Source organism: Phyllobates terribilis, unplaced genomic scaffold (assembly GCF_046119375.1).
Source record: "Phyllobates terribilis strain yellow unplaced genomic scaffold, ASM4611937v1 Scaffold_4__5_contigs__length_816908805, whole genome shotgun sequence".
Taxonomy (NCBI): Eukaryota; Metazoa; Chordata; class Amphibia; order Anura; family Dendrobatidae; genus Phyllobates; species Phyllobates terribilis.
The window spans coordinates 162,875,584-162,895,931 of NW_027362764.1; positions in this window are offsets into that span (position 1 = coordinate 162,875,584).

The window sequence follows — 20,348 nt, forward strand, 5'->3', positions numbered from 1 at the left end:
ATCGGTTTTGTAAATAAGTTAATTTTCCCTTTGGAATATCTTCTGTTATAATTCTGCATTTACTGTTCCTCTGTTATTCCTCCTAGAAGTGTTTAAGTATTTTAACTACTGGGTGCTACTATTCACCTTATCAAAGGAGCGCATCCATACACACTTAGGTATCGTTGATTGTTCGGTGTTGAAGAGGTTGTCCGGCTTTAGGGTACAAGTCTGCTGACATTCTATGAGACTGCAGATTTGAGAAGCCTTACAGCACATGTGACACCCCAGGGGTCTGGTTGCCACAGTGATAGAGATATTACGTCTGAGAGCAGGTGGGAGGTCCTTTGGTCAGGGATCCTGTGCATGCCACACCTCCTGCCCAGCCTTGGGAGGGGAAGGACTTCCCCTATATAAACCTGGGGCTGAGGCAGGGTAGGGAGTTCTGAGAGGAGAAGACAGGGAGCAGAGCTGCTCTATGGGCTCTGCTCCACAGGCAGGCCCTGTCCTGGGGCCTGAGCCTGGAGTCCAGGAAGAGTAGAGACAAGAGCAGCATAGGAAGCAGCAGAGTCACAAGGAGTCAGGGGCTGGCAGCTAAAGAGCTCGCCCTGACTAAGAAGATTCTTTACCGGACCCGGAGTCCGAGGCTGTGGGGACTAACTTCTACCCAGCAGCAGAATCCGTCAGGCAGGGGATTTCAGGTCCCCTGGCCCAGAAGCCCGAAGGCCCGGTCACACGCGTGGGACCAGCACCGCCATCGTGGAGCGGAAGCCATTAGAAGGCCCCGAGTCACCGGCCATACGGGTGAGCACCACACGGTACACTCAGGGACGTGGGCTACTTACATCAGCTTCTAGCAAGGTAGCCAGAAGAGTACAGTCAGCTTGGGAGGCCTACAACTACGCCTGGCCAGGGGAGATCCCATCTGCTCAAGGACTGACCAGGCCCCGTTCGCTAGCAAGTACTCCGGGAGGGTCTATCGTTGTTACCAGTAAAGACCCTGAACGCTACCATACCGTCTCTGAGTGGTTCCTGCTACCCCCATCATCCACGTCGGCTGCCCTGAGGCCATTCCCCTCCCGTTGGGGGTTATACTATCACGCTGCACCATCCTTCCACCGGCCTCAGCGGTCTGCCCTGCAGCAGCAGCCCCCTGGCTGCATTCAACGGGTGGCGTAGTCATCAACCATTTTCTACCGCTAACAGACTGCCGTCCAGTTTGACTCCCTGGGCACGGACCGGGTCACCGCCACGAGACTACAACCCTAAACAGATCCGGCTCCGGGTAACCTCCCGCGTGCGCAACGCAGCGCGACACAGGCTCAGGGGCGCGTCACACACACAGTGCACGCTGTTAGCAATCTCCAGTACCGGCAAAGGAAGCAGCAGACGTGTGACCGCAAGTATGCAAGTATGCTCATCAAGAGAATGCCAAGAGTGTGCAAAGCAGTCATCAAAGCAAAAGGTGGCTACTTTGAAGAACCTAGAATATAAGACATATTTTCAGTTGTTTCACACTTTTTTGTTAAGTATATAATTCCACATGTGTTAATTCATAGTTTTGATGCCTTCAGTGTGAATGTACAATTTTCATAGTCATGAAAATACAGAAAAATCTTTAAATGAGAAGGTGTGTCCAAACTTTTGGTCTGTACTGTAGCAAAAACCTGCAGATAGATTCCCTTAAAAACTATTGCTACATACTGCTGGCCAATTTCTAAGCTTTTTGCATTGCGCATTGAAAAGTTGGAGAATTGATATCTGCAGAATCAACTTTAGTGGAGGTCAATTCCCCATAAGGGGGTCTAGGGAAAAGACCTGGAAATCCCTTACACAGCTAGATAGCTTTGGTCTGGGTGAGTGAGTAATTTTTTTTCCATTGCAAAGAGTGAAAACCATGGTGAAAATCAGTGCCAAAGCATGCTCAGAAATACAAGAGGATTTTTCTGCTACATACATGCCGACAGAGGTTTGAAATTTCTGAGGTATCTGAACATACATTTATGCACATATTATTTGTGAATTATATTCAGCATTTCAAGTGGACAAGCACTTTTTTTTCACTGCATAAAATAACATAAAAGGCTATCCTATTAGATACTGAATCATGGAAACCAAGTCTAATCGTGCTCAGAACAGTTTGATTTTAGTTGATGAAAACAAACTAAAACACGGTGGTGTTTCAATTTTTCTATACATATCTATCTATCTATCTATGTATCTCTCTCTCTCTCTCTCTCTCTCTATATATATGTAGTACTGTGCAAAAGTTTTAGGCAGATGTGGGAAAAATGCTGCAAATTAACAATGCTTTGGAGAATAGAAGTGTTAGTAGTTTTTAACAATTAACAGAATGCAAAGTGATTTTTTTACATTTATTTTACTTGCTTATATAGCGCAATCCTATTCTGCAGCGCTTTACAGACATTATCGGCACTGACCCCATTGGAGCTGACAATCTAGATTCCCTATCAGTATGTCTTTGGAGTGTGGGAGGAAACCGGAGAAACCGGAGGAAACCCGGGGAGAACATACAAAATCCTTGCAGATGTTGTACTGGGTGGGATTTTAGATTTTAACCCAGGCCATGATGCAAGGCTACAGTGCAAACCACTGAGCTGCCATGTGGGCTATATATATATATACAGGATGGTCCAAAAGTAGGTGGACAGAAAATAATAACATTTATTTTGATTTATATATAAAATTATATTTACTAACACAAGCATAACATTGACAATTAAATTTTATTCTGAGCAATAATACAAAAGCCCTTAAATTTTATCAACGCTGGTGCTCAAACTGTTTTCCATTACAATTTGCACAGCTTTGAAGTCTGCCTCTTACGCTTCGACAAACTTTTTTGCACAAGTCTCTTTGGGTATTAATATCGTGAAATGCATCTCTTATGTAATTTTTCAAATCACTGACACTTTTTGGTTTTCGACTATAAACTTTGTCCTTGAGTACTCCCCAAAAGAAAAAATCCATTGGGGTCAAGTCTGGTGAACGTGCCGATCAATCAAGTGGGCCTATTCGGCCAATCCATTTATTAGGAAATGTTTGATCAAGATACTCGCGGACTACTCTTGAATAATGTGGAGGGGCCCCATCTGTTGGTAATAAATAGGTAATTTGAATTAGGCTGTTGCTGTAACTGAGGAACAACTTGATTCATTAGAATTTCAAGACACTTATCTCCTGTGACTGTTGCATCAAAAAATATTGGTCCTAAAACACCAAAACTTGAAATACCACCCCAAACATTGACACCAGGCTCATTTAGTTGTTGCTCTAATGTTAAATGCATGTTCTCATTATACCAGTAAATACAATTATGTCTGTTAATATGGCCGGAGAATTTGAAAGAAGCTTTATCACTCCACATAATTTTATCTAATATTACTGGATTTTCTTCAATTTCGTTAAGCATAATCTCACTGAATTGCAGCCGCCTGTCTGGATCATCCTCCAATAAACCATGAATTAGACGTTGGATGATAAGCTTTCCACCCAATAGATTTCAGGATTCGCATGATAGAAGCTCGTGAAATTCCCAATTCCAAAGAGGCTCTTCTGGTGGACTTTTTTGGACTCTGAACAAATGTTTCAGCAACAAGTTGTTTATTATCTTCTGTACAGACTGTTTTGGGTCGACCAGTTTTTGGAGCATTAAGGATTGAGCCAGTGGCATTGAATTTGTCACGAATGCGGTAAATGGTTTGTCTCTTTGGGGCTTGAGTACCAAATGTTTCAACCCAATTTTCTCTAACGGTTTCAGCATTTTGAGATTTCCAATACTCTGTTGAAATCCATTTTCTTTGATCTGTATTTAAATTATTTGCCATTATGTGTTATCTGAATAATCTGAAAAGAAAACAGATTTGGGGGAGATCTGTGAAGCTGACTCAGTTGCCCTTAGCAACCAATCAGATGATTCCACCTTTCATTTTCCAAAGAATCTGTGAGGAATGAAAAGTGGAATCTGATTGGTTGCTAAGGGCAACTGAGCCAGTTTCACTTTACACCATGTGTGATAAATCTCCCCCTTCATAACCTTATTACACTTTGGCTATGTGCCCATGATGCAGAAATGAAGCAGAAAATTTCTGCAGCGTTTCTGCATCTCCCTGGCAGAAAAAACGCATGCAGATTGTGCATGTGTTTTTCCTGCAGAATACATGCGGAATACATGTGGATTCACATGCGTATCCACATGCGTTAACACATGTGTTTCTGCATGCGGACTGACAAGCACTTTCGAGGCGATAGCATCACTTGGAAAGTGCTTGACAACTAGGTCACACTGTATAAATCCATGCAAACAGCATGGATTTATATAGTGTGACCGTAAAAATAAAAAAATAAAAGCTATACTTACCTCCGCTGCCGCCGCGTGTGTCATCGCGCTCCTTCCTGGTTCCTTCCTGGCTTGCCGGCATCTCGCGAGACAGCCTGTGGTCACATGACCGCGACGTCATCTCAGGTCCTGGAAGGAGAAGCGCTGCAGGGGCCGCCGGACAGGTGAATATTAACTTTATTTATTATTTTATTCTTTTTTTCACAGGTACAATGTACAGACACGGATTCTATGCGTCTCAATGCAAGTCAATGTCGGCGCTTCAGCTGCGCTTCCGCAAAATTAATGAACATGCTGCGGATTTATGAGCGCTGCAGAAACGCTGCGGAAAAATCCGCAGCATGTGCATTGACATTGCGGAATGCCATTGGGGACCATGGGGTGCGGATTACCATGCGTTTTTGATGCGTTTCCGCTGCGGAAATTCCGCAGCATAAACGCATGAAAAACGCATCGTGTGCACGCAGCCTTTCTGTCCACCTACTTTTGGACCACCCTGTATATATATATATATATATATATATATATTTATATTTATATATATATATACATACATATATATATATATACTGTATATATTTATTTATACGCACTACAGGGCATTTGTACTTATTACGTACTCTGCTCTTTGATTTTCATTGTCTGTGAAACATTTATAATTTATAGTTCACGCAGTTACAGCGCTGTCAGATACATCGCCTACTTTTGCCTAAAGTCAACCAGCTAATATATGGCTATATATTACAGTATAATTGGGGAGGTTAGAAAAACATATGGTAGCCTTTTCTCTTGAGGATTGATGGGGCTATGCTGCTACGTATACAACAAATATTTCACATACGAGTAACAGATTTAAATATTCAGAGAGGTTAAGAGGGTTAGGACAAGACTGTTCTTCTCTGCACTCAAATAAGCTCATAATAAATCTGCCGCTGTGTCCTGTCATCTCAGCCTCATACGGAAACTCCGGTACCATTCACCAGCCAATTGTGCTATCATTATATACATGCCACCGTTCTGTTGATGACCATCATTTCCATGAGTTAAGCAGGAAATATTGTTATTAAAGTAATCACTGCCACAATTACACCTATAAAGCGCTGTCTATTAATTCATGCCTGGCAAGGTCAACATTATGACATTAAATTGATTTTTTCCTCTTTGTTCGATAATTGCAAAGGATACTGGCAACATATATACTGAGCTAGTAACACTAAACACAAGACTTGTAATTATCCTGTAGCCATTATTGATCAAAGTATAATAAAGGTCTGATACTGATGTGAAATGGATGAGGTTGACCTTTAAAAGTCAGTAGTGTCCAGAAGGTCAACAATGTTTCGTTTTGTATTAACCTGCTGAGAAAACGGCACATCCAACAATTTATCATTTAAAGCTTCCTTTAATTTCATTATTATGTTCCATTGAACTGCTCTTATGTATATGGAAAAGTGAGTTGTGAGATAACCTCTAGAGGAATGGGTGTTGATGTGGGGATGATGAGTAATGAAGGCCCAAAGAAAATTTCAATTTTCCATTTCCTGAAGCTAATTGCAATATGTGTCATACCTAAATCCTATGTAGGCTAGAAATGTTTCTTTATTTTTCCCAGTGTCTTATGAAATGCCTTACTTCATAATAAAAACTAGTTACAAAATTGCATATATACTTAAAAGATCTCTTAGATTTGATGAGGCTGGTGTACTTTCATTAAAAAGCCATGTCAGAATAGCAGCTTAACCCTTAGGTTACTATAAACATTTTATGAGTCCTGGACTCATAAAATGCTGATTTTAATATCAGACAGGGAAACTTTCAATAACAATTTTATCGCCATTCTGACATGTAATCAAAATGTAAGTACACCAGCTTCATCAGGTCTAAGATCTATTTAATAATTTGTGTGCAGATTATATTGTGAATCTGTTCACAGATCCATTTTAAGGCTCCATAAAACATCTGTATTTGCCATATACAGTCATAGCCAAAAGTGTTAACATTCTTAAAATTGTTCCAGAAAATGTATTTCTACTATAAAATTATTGTAGTTAAGCGTGTTTTGTTATACACAAGTTTATTTCCTTTGTGTGTATTGGAACAACACAAAAAAAACAGAAAAAAAGGCAAATTGGACGTAATTTCACACAAAACTCCAAAAATGGGCCGGATAAAATTGTTGCCACCTTTCCAAAATTGTGGGTAAACAACTTTGTTTCAAGCATGTGATGCTCGTTCAAACTCACCTGTGGCAAGTAACAGGTATGGGCAATATGAAAATCACACCTGAAACCAGATATAAAAGGAAGAATTTGACTTAATCTTTGCGTTGTGTGTCTGTGTGTGCCACACTAAGCATGTAGAACAGAAAGAGGACTTGTGAACCAAAATTGTTGAAAAATATCTACACTCTCAAAGTTACAAGTGCATCTCCAGAGATCTTGATGTTCCTTTTTCCATAGTGCGCAACATAATCAAGAAGTTTACAACTCATGGCACTGTAGCTAATCTTCCTGGACGTGGACGTCAGAGAAAAATTTATGAAAGGTTGCAACGCAGGATAGTCCGGATGGTGGATAAGTGCCAAAGAAATTCAAACTGCCCTGCAGGCTCAGAGTGCATCAGTGTCAGTGTGAACTATTCGTCGACATTTGAATGAAATGAAACGCAATGACAGGAGACCCAGGAGGACCCCACTGCTGACACAGAGACATAAAAAAGCTAGACTGCAGTTTGCCAAAATCCTTCTGGGAAAGTGTTTTGTGGACAAATGAGACCAAGATAGAGCTTTTTGGTAAGGCACATAATTCTACTGTTTACAGAAAACGGAATGAGGCCTACAAAGAAAAGAACACAGTACTTACAGTCAAATATGGTGAAGGTTCAAAGATGTTTTGGGGGTTGTTTTGCTGCCTCTGGCACTGGGTGCTTTCACTGTGTGCAAGGCATCATGAAATCTGAAGATTATCAAAGGATTTTGGGTCGCAATGTAGTACCCAGTGTCAGAAAGCTAGGTTTGCGTTCTAGGCCATGGGTCCTCCAGGAGTATAATGACCCCAAACATACTTTAAAAAACACCCAGAAATGGATGGAAACCAAGCGCTGGAGAGGTCTGAAGTGGCCAGTGTTAGAACCTTGCTCTTAGTTTTTTTTTCCTTTGCTGGTCACATGACCTTGTTGGCCTATTTAATCCTGCTCCGTCCTTCTGGCTTTGCTGGACTTCATTGTATATCTACTTTCTAGCTAGCCTGTGCTCTGTGTCTTGCTCTGTTAGTTTGCTTGGTCTACTGACCTCTTTGTTCTATATATTTTGTTTGTTCGTCTGTCTGCTACTATTTCTGTTAGGAGGTGTCCCATATTCCTCCCAGTCCTTAGTACTTGTAGGGATTCCTTCCCCACATCTATAGGTCTCCGTACAGACTAGCTTAGGACTTTAGCAGGTCTGATCGCAGGATCAGGTCCCCTGTTACATCGTAGGGATTAAGCTGAGTTCTATCGTAGGGACAGATCTCCTCTCTTTCCTTAGCTCTGGTAGCAGAACATAACAGTAAGTCCAGCCAGCAAATTCTCTAAGGAAAGATTTTTCTGTTCCATCATGGTGTCGGTTCAGGATTTGGTTCATCGCCTGCAGGGACTCTCTCTGGAGGTGGCCGAGCTCCGTCAGCACGTGAGTAACTGTCCTGGAGCACATTTCTTGGAGCCTAAGGTATGTTTGCCGGATTTATTTTTTGGTGAACACCGAGAATTTTTTTCATTTAAAAATGCTTGCTTATTGTACTTTCGTTTGAGACCTAAGTCCTCTGGGGATGAATCCCAGCGCGTAGGGTTCATAATGTCACTTTTGCGCAAAGAGCCTCAGGAGTGGGCCTTTTCTTTGCAACCTAGTGATACATGCTTCAGATCAGTGGATAGTTTTTTTTCTGCTTTGGGACTATTATATGATGATCCTGACCGTGTCGCATCAGCTGAGACTGAGTTGAGACGTTTAAAACAGGGATCAGGTAATGTGGAAAAATATTGTACTCATTTCCGTCGTTGGTCTACTCAAACAGGGTGGAACGATTCTGCTCTGAAAAGTCTATTTCTTGCTGGGCTCAGTGAAAGGGTTAAAGACCTGCTAATTGCTTATCCTACACCTGAAGATTTGCAACAGGCTATGCAATTAGCTATACGGGTGGATAGAAGACTGCGTGCAAGGGTTAATGAGAGCAAATCCTCTGCTATGTCAGTTTCTGGTTATGAGAATGTGTGTACTAACAGTGGTGAACCGATGGAGATTGGATCGGTGGCACCTCGCTCTCAAGAAAAAGACCGTCGATTTTCTGAAGGCTTGTGTTTCTATTGCGGAAAATCTGGTCATTTGATTAAAGGCTGTGAGCTTCGTATGAAGAAAGAAAAAAAAATGGTCAGTCACGCCCGTATTGCCTGTTTAAATTCCAAGGGTATATTTTTAGCTGCTTCCACGATTGCTCAGAAAAAATTAATGGAATTTCGGGTGTTTGTTGATTGCGGGTCTACTCTGAATGTAATTGATGGGGGATTCGTGGAAAGACTCAATTTAAAACCTGAACCTTTATCATCCCCCATTGCTGTGGTTTCTGTGGATGGTTCCCCTTTGAAGAATATTACTCTCAAGGTCTGTGAATTTCCTCTCACTATTAATGGTGTTCACCATGAGAAATTGGATTTTGTAGTTTTGAATAACTTGCCTTCTCCAGTAATATTGGGCTTGCCCTGGTTAAAATTTCACAATCCTGTACTGGATTGGTCTACCAGTGAAATTAAATCCTGGAGCCATAAATGTTATGACAAGTGTTGTAACGGGCGTATTGCAGCTTTGGATAGGGGAGAATTGCCTGTTCCTATTCAGGATTTTTGGAGAGTTTTTTCTGAGAAGGAATCGCAGGTTTTGCCTCCCCATAGAGACTATGATTGTTCTATTGAATTTGTCCCTGGAGCGACTCTTCCTAAAAGTCGTTTATTTAACCTTACTATTCCTGAGAGGAAGGCTTTGGAGGAATACATACAGACAAGTTTGGCCGCCGGTCACATTAGGCCCTCTAAGTCTCCTGTGGCGGTTGGATTTTTTTTTGTAAAAAAAAAGGACGGCGGTTTACGTCCTTGTCTGGATTTTCGTGAGATTAACAAAATTACTGTACGCAATCCTTACCCACTGCCATTGATTCCTGATCTGTTTAACCAGTTAATGGGGGCCAAGTGGTTCTCTAAAATTGACCTTAAGGGGGCATACAATCTGTTGCGCATGAAGGAGGGTGACGAATGGAAGACTGCTTTTAACACTCCTGTGGGTCATTTTGAGAATCTGGTTATGCCTTTTGGTCTTACTAATGCTCCTGCATTTTTTCAGAATCTGATTAATGACATCCTTAGACCTTTGATCGGCAAAAATGTGGTTGTGTATTTGGATGACATTTTGATTTATTCGCCGGATCTGGAGTCTCATTGGCGGAGCGTGCGTGAGGTATTACAGTTATTAATGGACAATTCGCTTTTTGCTAAGCTGGAGAAATGTGAGTTCGCTGTACAGAGAATTAGTTTTTTGGGCTACATTATCTCCAGCAAAGGTTTTGAGATGGATCCGGTTAAGGTTCAGGCTGTGCAGGAATGGCCTAGGCCTATTGGTTTGAAATCGATACAGAGGTTTTTGGGTTTCGCCAATTACTACAGAAAATTCATAAAAAATTTTTCTAGTATTGTCAAACCTCTGACTGATCTCACCAGGAAAGGTGCTGATGCGGTTCAGTGGTCTTCTGAGGCCATTGAAGCTTTTGTGTATCTCAAGGAGAGGTTCACCTCTGCTCCCATCCTTATGCAGCCTGATGTTACTAGGCCATTTTTGGTTGAGGTTGATGCTTCCTCTGTGGGGGTTGGCGCAGTATTGTCTCAGGATAACGGGGATGGATTACATCCCTGTGCCTTTTTTTCAAAAAAATTTTCGGAGACTGAACTGAATTACGATATTGGTAATCGGGAATTATTGGCTATTAAACTCGCATTTGAACACTGGCGCCACTTCTTGGAAGGTGCAGAATTTCCCGTTCAGGTTCTTACGGATCATAAAAATCTGATATATCTTGATGCTGCCAAGCGCCTGAATGCCCGTCAGGCTAGGTGGGCACTGTTTTTCTCGCGGTTTAATTTCTCCGTTACTTACATCCCTGGTACTAAGAATGTTAAGGCGGATGCCTTGTCTCGCAGTTTTTCTCCCATAGTCGGTGCTGATAAAGAGGAGAACATTTTACAAGAAGGTGTTGTGATAGCTGCTTTGGACTCCGTTTTGGAAAATGAGATTCTTAAAGCACAGGAGAATGCCCCTTCTAACACTCCTCATGGGAGGTTGTTTGTGCCTGGGACCTTTAGGAGAGATTTGTTTGTTGAGTGTCACGAATCTCGGTTGGCAGGTCATCCCGGAATCTCTGAGACCAAGAGACTGGTGGGTCGCAGTTTTTGGTGGCCTGGATGGCAGAAGGAAGTCATTAAGTGGGTGCGTCAATGTACTATATGTGCTAGATCTAAGTCCTCACATACTCCTGCTACGGGGTTGCTTTGTCCTTTGGAGGTTCCCAGTGCTCCTTGGACACATTTGGCTATGGACTTTATAACTGACCTTCCCCCCTCTGAGGGTTTTACTGTCATCTGGGTGGTCGTGGACCATTTTAGCAAGATGTGTCACTTGGTTCCTTTCGTCAAACTGCCCTGCGCTAAAACTCTCGCTAAGGCCTTTGTCAAGGAAATTGTCAGACTTCATGGCGTTCCTACTGACATTGTTTCTGATAGGGGTCCTCAGTTCGTGGCTCGTTTTTGGCGTGCCTTTTGTGATAGGTTGGGAGTTCATTTGTCGTTCTCGTCCGGATATCATCCTGAATCTAATGGCCAGACAGAAAGGAAAAACTCGGATGTTGAGCAGTTCTTGCGTTGTTTTGTGGCAGACAATCATGAGGGGTGGTCTGAGTTTCTGCCACTTGCTGAATTTGCTCTGAACAATCATACATCTTCTTCTGCTGGTTGTTCGCCTTTTTTTTGTTGTTCTGGGAGACATCCGTCGTTTGGGTCGTTCTCCAAGTTGGGATCTGCCGTGCCTGAGGAGGAGAATTTTTCCGGTGATTTGGAGAGAGTTTGGACGGATGTGCGTGGTAATCTTCAGGAGGCCAACAGAAAATCTAAAGACTACTTTGATAGGAAACGACAGGAGGTTTTGTTCGCTGTTGGTGACATGGTTTGGTTGTCCTCTAGGAATCTGCGGTTGAGGATTCCTTCAAAGAAATTGGGTCCCAAGTTTGTAGGGCCCTTTAAGGTGCTTCAGGTTGTCAACCAATCTGCTGTTAGGTTGGAGGTTCCTACCTCCTGGAGAATTAATCCGGTATTTCATGTCTCTCTGTTGAAAAAAGCTGTTGTATCGGATTGTGACGCCTCTGCCTCTGTTCCTCCAGTGGTGGAGGACGGGGAATATGAAATTTCTCGCATCCTTAACTCTAGACGGTATAGAGGTAGTTTGCAGTATCTTGTGGCCTGGAAAGGTTTCGGTCCCGAGGATAACTCTTGGGTGAGGTCGGATGATGTTTCCGCGTCCAGACTTATCAGAGCGTTTCACAGGAGATTTCCTGATAAGCCTGGTCCTAGGGGATCCGGAGGATCCTCTTAGAAGGGGGGGTACTGTTAGAACCTTGCTCTTAGTTTTTTTTTCCTTTGCTGGTCACATGACCTTGTTGGCCTATTTAATCCTGCTCCGCCCTTCTGGCTTTGCTGGACTTCATTGTATATCTACTTTCTAGCTAGCCTGTGCTCTGTGTCTTGCTCTGTTAGTTTGCTTGGTCTACTGACCTCTTTGTTCTATATATTTTGTTTGTTCGTCTGTCTGCTACTATTTCTGTTAGGAGGTGTCCCATATTCCTCCCAGTCCTTAGTACTTGTAGGGATTCCTTCCCCACATCTATAGGTCTCCGTACAGACTAGCTTAGGACTTTAGCAGGTCTGATCGCAGGATCAGGTCCCCTGTTACATCGTAGGGATTAAGCTGAGTTCTATCGTAGGGACAGATCTCCTCTCTTTCCTTAGCTCTGGTAGCAGAACATAACAGCCAGCAATAAGTCCGGATCAACAGTGGTGGCCAAAAGTATTGGCACCCCTGCAATTCTGTCAGATAATACTCAGTTTCTTCCTGAAAATGATTGCAATCACAAATTCTTTGGTATTATTATCTTCATTTAATTTGTCTTCAATGAAAAAACACAAAAAGAATTGTCCTAAAGCCAAATTGGATATAATTCCACACCAAACCTAAAAAAGGGGGTGGACAAAAGTATTGGCACTGTTTGAAAAATCATGTGATGCTTCTCTAATTCGTGTAATTAACAGCACCTGTAACTTACCTGTGGCACCTAACAGGTGTGGGCAATAACTAAATGACACTTGCAGCCAGTTAACATGGATTAAAGTTGACTCAACCTCTGTCCTGTGTCCTTGTGTGTACCACATTGAGCATGGAGAAAAGAAAGAAGACCAAAGAACTGTCTGAGGACTTGAGAAACCAAATTGTGAGGAAGCATGAGCAATCTCAAGGCTACAAGTCCATCTCCAAAGACCTGAATGTTCCTGTGTCTTCCGTGCGCAGTGTCATTAAGAAGTTTAAAGCCCATGGCACTGTGGCTAACCTCCCTAGATGTGGACAGAAAAGAAAAATTGACGAGAGATTTCAACGCAAGATTGTGCGGATGGTGGATAAAGAACCTAACATCCAAACAAGTTCAAGCTGCCCTGCAGTCCGAGGGTACAACAGTGTCAACCGGTACTATCCGTCGGCGTCTGAATGAAAAGGGACTGTATGGTAGGATACTCAGGAAGACCCCACTTCTTACCCCGAGACATAAAAAGCCAGGCAGGAGTTTGCCAAAACTTACCTGAGAAAGCCTAAAACGTTTTGGAAGAATGTTCTCTGGTCAGATGAGACAAAAGTAGAGCTTTTTGGGAAAAAAGTATCAACATAGAGTGTACAGGAAAAAAAAAGAGGCATTCAAAGAAAAGAACACGGTCCCTACAGTCAAACATGGCGGAGGTTACCTGATGTTTTGGGGTTGCTTTGCTGCCTCTGGCACTGGACTGCTTGACCGTGTGCATGGCATTATGAAGTCTGAAGACTACCAACAAATTTTGCAGCATAATGTAGGGCCAAGTGTGAGAAAGCTGGGTCTCCCTCAGAGGTCATGGGTCTTCCAGCAGGACAATGACCCAAATCACACTTCCAAAAGCACTATAAAATGGTTTGAGAGAAAGCACTGGAGACTTCTAAGGTGGCCAGCAATGAGTCCAGACCTGAATCCCATAGAACACCTGTGGAGAGATCTCAAAATGGCAGTTTGGAGAAGGCACCCTTCAAATATCAGGGACCTGGAGCAGTTTGCCAAAGAAGAATGGTCTACCAGTCCAGCAGAGCATTGTAAGAAACTCATTGATGGTTACCAGAAGCGGTTGTTCGCAGTTATTTTGGCTAAAGGTTGTGCAACCAAGTATTAGGCTGAGGGTGCCAATACTTTTGTCTGGCCCATTTTTGGAGTTTTGTGTGAAATGATCAATGATTTGATTTTTGCTTCATTCTCTTTTGTGTTTTTTCCTTGCAAGCAAATTAAATGAAGATAATAAGACCAAAGAATTTGTGATTGCAATCATTTTCAGGAAGAAACAGTATTATCTGACAGAATTGCAATACTTTTGGCCACCACTGTAAATCCTATTGAACACCTGTGGAGAGATCTTAAAATTGCTGTTGGGAGATGGCACCCTACAAATATGAGGGACCTGGAGCAGTTTGCAAAAGAAGAGTGGTCCAAAATTCCAGTTGATAGGTGTTGATGTTTAAAGGAATCAAATTGATTTCAGTTATTTATTCCAAAGGGTGGTGTGCAACAATTTTGTCTGATCCATTTTTGGGGTTTTGTATGAAAATATGTCCAATTTGCCCTTTTTTCCACTGTTTTCTTGTGTTGTTCCAATACACACAAAAGAAATAAAAATGTGTAGAACAAAACACGTCTAATTGCCATAATTATCTGGGAGAAATACTTCATTTTCCGGAACAATTTCAAGGGCGCTAACACTTTCGGCCACAACTGTATATGTGTATGTGACTGTGAGATATTAAATAAATAAATATATACATATATATATATATATATATATATATATATACATATATATATATACAGTGGGTACGGAAAGTATTCAGACCCCTTTAAATTTTTCACTCATTGTTTCATTGCAGCCATTTGGTAAATTCGAAAAAGTTCATTTTTTTTCTCATGAAAGTACTGCACCCACCCTTGACTGAAAAAAAAACAGAAATTTAGAAATTTTTGCAAATTTATTAAAAAAGAAAAACTGAAATATCACATGGTCATAAGTATTCAGATCCTTTGCTCAGACACTCATATTTAAGTCACATGCTGTCCATTTCCTTGTGATCCTCCTTGAGATGGTTCTACTCCTTTATTGGAGTCCAGCTTTGTTTAATTAAACTGATAGGACTTGGTTTGGAAAGACACACACCTGTCTATATAAGACCTCACAGCTCACAGTGCATGTCAGACCAAATGAGAATCATGAGCTCATAGGAACTGCCCAAGGAGCTCAGAGACAGAATTGTGGCAATGCACAGATCTGGCCAAGGTTATAAAATAATTTCTGCATTACTCAAGAACCCTAAGAGCACAGTGGCCTCCATAATCCTTAAATGGAAGAAGTTTGGGACCACCAGAAGTCTTCCTAGACCTGTCCGTCCAGCCAGACTGAGCAATCGTGGGAGAAGAGCCTTGGTGAGAGAGGTAAAGAAGAACCCCAAGATCACTGTGGCTGAGCTCCAGAGATGCAGTAGGGAAATGGAAGAAAGTTCCACAAAGTCAACTATAACTGCAGCCCTCCACCAGTCGGGCCTCTCCTCAATGCAAGACATATGAAATCCCGCATAGAGTTTGCTAAAAAGCACATGAAGAACTTCCAGACTATGAGAAATAAGATTCTCTGGTCTGATGAGACGAAGATAGAACTTTTTGGTGATAATTCTATGCGGTATGTGTGGAGAAAACCAGGCACTGCTCATCACCTGCCCAATACAATCCCAACAGTGAAAAGTGGTGGCAGCATCATGCTATGGGAGGCAGGGTCGATGCAGCAAGAGGCCGGTGGCAGCATGAAAGGGCTGGGAGAAGGGGGTGTCCCATCTCCCGAGATCTCAATCTGCTCATGTGCTGCCTCTGGTGGCTGTTTTCCCGTAGCCCACCGCAGAGAAATCGATGAGAAGGGAACTCTGCTCACTGCCGATATCCAATGAAAGCCCAGGGTCCGCAGCCTTGCACCACCGCACCCACTCCTGCTGCTGCCGCTGGCCTCCTGCAGCAGCGGCCCTGCCTCCTGTGACCCCGCTCCACCGCAGCCGCCCACTGGTAAGCTACTCTAAAATCGGACTATAAGATGCACCACCATTTTAATTTTAATCTTTTTCCTATTTTCCTCCTCAAAATTTGGGGTGCATCTTATAGTCCAGTGTGTCTTATAGCCCGCAAAATACGGTACATACCATTCATTAGACCACTAAAATTGAACTAGCAGTATATATATCTATCTATGTATATATCTACAGTATATGATTATATATATCTATATAGGGTAGCACGGTGGCTCAATGGTTAGCACTGTAGCCTTGCAGCTCTGGAGTCCTGGGCTCAAATCCCACCAAGGACAACATCTGCAAGGAGTTTGTATGTTCTCCCCATGTTTGCGTGGGTTTTCTCCAGGTTCTCCGGTTTCCACCCACTCTCCAAAGACATACTGATAGGGAATCTAGATTGTGAGCCTCAATGGGGACAGTGCCGATAATGTCTGTAAAGCGCTGTGGAATTAATAGTGCTGTATAAGTGAGTAAAATAAATAAATAAATATAGTAGGTATTCACACCCTCTGGTAAGTGTTAGGCATTAGGCCTTATGTAGTTTTCACACAGACAATGCAATTTTGGTGCAAACACTTTCAGTTTTTATTGCTTTCCACAGGTTGAATATCACCAAAAAAAACTCATAAACATAAATCTCTATCGTTGTCCAGGCGCTAACTTAACAGACCCCGTCTACTCATACACGGCTGAGCTAGCCCCAGCTCGGTCAAACAGAACAGCTTTGTCCTTAGCAACTACTGATTCTTGTGGTTTCCCTGCACACGGCCTGTGCAGACTCTTCTCAGAGAGGGTTTCTTGCCTCTGCTACATCCAGTAGACTGACTGACTCGCCAGTCACTCCATTCAGAGAGAGACCCCAGTACATCTTTCTCATAGTTACTCACATCTTGGCTGGTCCCTCACCAGCAGACCATTTAACTCTGCTTCATCCAGCAGACTGACACTACCTCAGGAGACTGCCACACAATGAATCTACTTTCTGCTTCTTAGAGAAACTTTGCATGTGCCTCTAATTAAACACTGTAGAACTGGGATTTAACCCTGCCCTTCCCAGCTATACATACATACACATACACACACTCACATACTATAGATCAACCTATTAGGTTAATATTTATTTTGAGAAATTAAGCTCCAAAGACCATGTAAAGAGTGGTTTATAGTTTGCCTTTCCTGACAGCTAACAATCAATAGCTATAAATGACCATTGTTTGTAGAATATGGTAATATATACATCATAGAGTGGGGTTCCCCTGCTCAGTGCACCCATCAGATAACCAGAATAGTATTCTGACTTTGACAGTCCTTTTCCTATGCTTTAGGAAGAACCTTCAATGTTCAACTTTATAGATTAGGAAAAGGTTAAAAAAAGAAATCCAAAGATTTGAAAATGTTGGTCAATTCTGTTTAAATGCACATTTGGAAGTTTTGGACTTTGTTAATATCATTCACAATAGTTAAGACACAAAAATTGTTGTAAGACAAATAGAAGCACCCAAACATATTCTGAAGTTCAGGCTCCTGAAAATAAAAAGTGGTTTGGCTGTTTACATTTTCAAAATAGTTTATTTCCTGAAAAAAACTGACTTCATAGTAGAACTAGTAAAAAAAAAACATTGTTGCATCAATGCCACAAAACCTCTACTCGTGATGCACCAAACAGCACTAGAAAGACCTCAAAACTGGAATAAAATATCAGATGAGACCAAAATTGAACATTATAGTCACAGCTAAACATGTTTGTAGTAAATTACATAAGGTTTATGAAGAGAGGCACATCTTTCATACAACGAAGAATGGAGGTTGAATTATGTTATGGTGGGGGTGTGTAAGCTATAGAAAAACAGGAAATTTAATTAAAATTGATTAGCTGGAGCACAGAACTTTTGAGATGAGCACTCTTGCTTTGGAGTACTCCCAAGTAAGAGCTGTATTAGATGGCTGCTGATTCATTTCTCCTGCTCCTTTCCATAGCAATATCAACTGAGATCCCCAGACTCATGAGGATTTTATTTTCAGAAAAAAAATTACCAGATGAGACATCCCTTTTAAGGAATTGAACTTGAATTAAATTAAAAACTAGCACTGCCTGATTCTTGACTTCCTTAGCAGTCAGCAATTGAAGGGGTATTCTCAAGATATTAAACTGCTTTACTTAGTTAGACAGCATGAAAATAAGCAAGTTTGCAATTGTCTTGCTTTTTCATTGCATGTATTCTTTTGCAATAAGGGCTTTTATCTTTTAGGGTATGTGCCCACTGTCAGGAGCAGCTGTGGCCCCGACGCCACTGAACAGCCGCACGGCTTCTGCCCTCATTTTATGCAAATGAATGGGCAATTTTGTTTTTCACATGTGAACTTTTCTCATATGTATTAATCTATGGGGAGAGACCACTACAGGACCCGCAAGAGAAATTAACATGCTGCGTGTCTGAAAGATTGGGGATTTCTAGAAATCCCATCCACTATGCTGTAACATCTGGCCGCTGTGGGTTTGACGCTGCATAAACACGCAACTTCAAACCCGCAGCGGCTCCTGACCATGGGCACATACCCTTATAGTGTACAGCTGGTTTCCATGGAGCTCGGCCACTAGACCCTGCCTTATCCTGGCTGAGAGTTCTCAGTTGTTACATTCCAGGAGAGAGGTAACTCCTAACATACCAGCCAGCTCTCTCTAGGCCATTGATTTTTATTCAGCAATTAGCCGCTCACCTTCTTCCTCCTCCTTCTCAGCTTCTGACAAGCTGCTGTTATAAATCTACTCTGAAAGCTGCGGGCTGGTAATTTTGCAAGGTCTCCTAATCAGGGCTGTAAAGAAACTGTAAGGAGACTGCATTGCTCCGAGTCGCTCCAGAGACAACTTGAGAATATTGCTTTAATGGTTTACAGATTACCGGGTTGCATTTGTACTATTTAATGCCATTTCACACTGGCGATGAAAATGACATTCGTTTGTGTGTGTGAAAGCATAAGGAACTCTTATGAATATTCGTCTTGCAAGGACATGGCTTGACATATTTTTTAAGTACCTGCTGGTTTAGTTTTAGTATTTGATACATTTTTCTAAAGCTTTATGGGAGAAAAATTATCAACCCCTCCATGCTAAAAAACTGGTGTCAAAAAGTTATAAAATTTGGCACAAGTGGTATTTATGATGTTGTGACTTTTTCCTACATTCTTTTGGACTCGACCCTCATTATAAAAACAAATGTAATGGATTATCAAAAGTGTAGGTGACATGCTGCCATGCATCAGGGCTCTATGCAGCCAGTGAAGTTCTTCCACACCAAACTCAGCCAGCCATGCCTTTATGGACCTTGCTTTGTGCACTGGGGTACAGTAATGCTGGAATAGAAAGGGGCCACTCCATACAACGCTTGGAATAGGGCTTGGTGATGTAAGGTTTGCATGCAGATATTAGGATAACCAATGCCATAAAGCAAGCTTCCATCACACAAGTTGTGTACTGAAATTGACGTCAAAGGAAGTTTGGACTCTGGAGTTACTGAGTCAGCAGAGGAATGGCGACTTTTATGCACTATACGTAAGTCCCAGCATTTGGGACCCCGCTCTGTAACTTTACGTGCTCTGCCACTTAGTGGCTGACTTTCTGTGATCCCTAAATGCTTCCACTTTTCATTAATACTACTCACAACTGATTGTGGATTATTTAGGAGGAAAGTAATTTCAGGAACTGACTTGTTGCAACAGCAGAATACTATTATGGTGCCACACTGAAATTCATCGAGCCCATTGATAGAACCATTCTTCCACAAATGTTAGTAATGGCAGACTGCATGGATATGTGCTTCTTTTTATACATCTGTGTCAATGGGACTGAATGAAAAACCTGAATTCAATTATTAAGATTTGTGACTTTTGTCCATATTCTATAGCAGCAACATATTTTTCAGAGCTGTAGAGAGATTGTCACCAGTCTTATGATCCCCTGCCCCACTGGAACTAACAATCAAAATTCCTTATGTCATTAACATACGGACCAATTTCATAGGAAAACAAGTAACCTACCAGTATATTTTTAAAATTGTGGGACAGAATCGGAGACCCTGGCGCAAGCCTGGGAAACAGAGGAAAACCATCCCTATTGTGGCTTTGCGTAGCCAAATTCACACAATTGTTAGTTATGTAGATTGAGTGCTGGTTTTTCACATAAACCACTGGAAATGGTTTCAATACTTTCATTAACTATACCACAGCATAATTTATAAATTTAGAACCATTTTAGAGGTCCCGCTGAGCTAAACATATCATGTTTCCTTCAAAGTGGTGTTTTGATAATGATCATGACTGCAATGTGAAAATGGACTACATTAGTAGGCGTTAAAAGAGAAGTACAGCTCATAAAGTGAACGTCTCCACACTTCATTTACTATTGGTCAATGCTGCTCATTGATCTGCACTCTGCATTGAAACAGTTTGAAAAGTCAGCAATGTACTTGGCAGGAGATAGAAATAATATGTTTTCATGAGTCCAAATTTCTGTCATCAGCCATCGTGTAGCCCAAAGAGAATAGATACTGACATCTC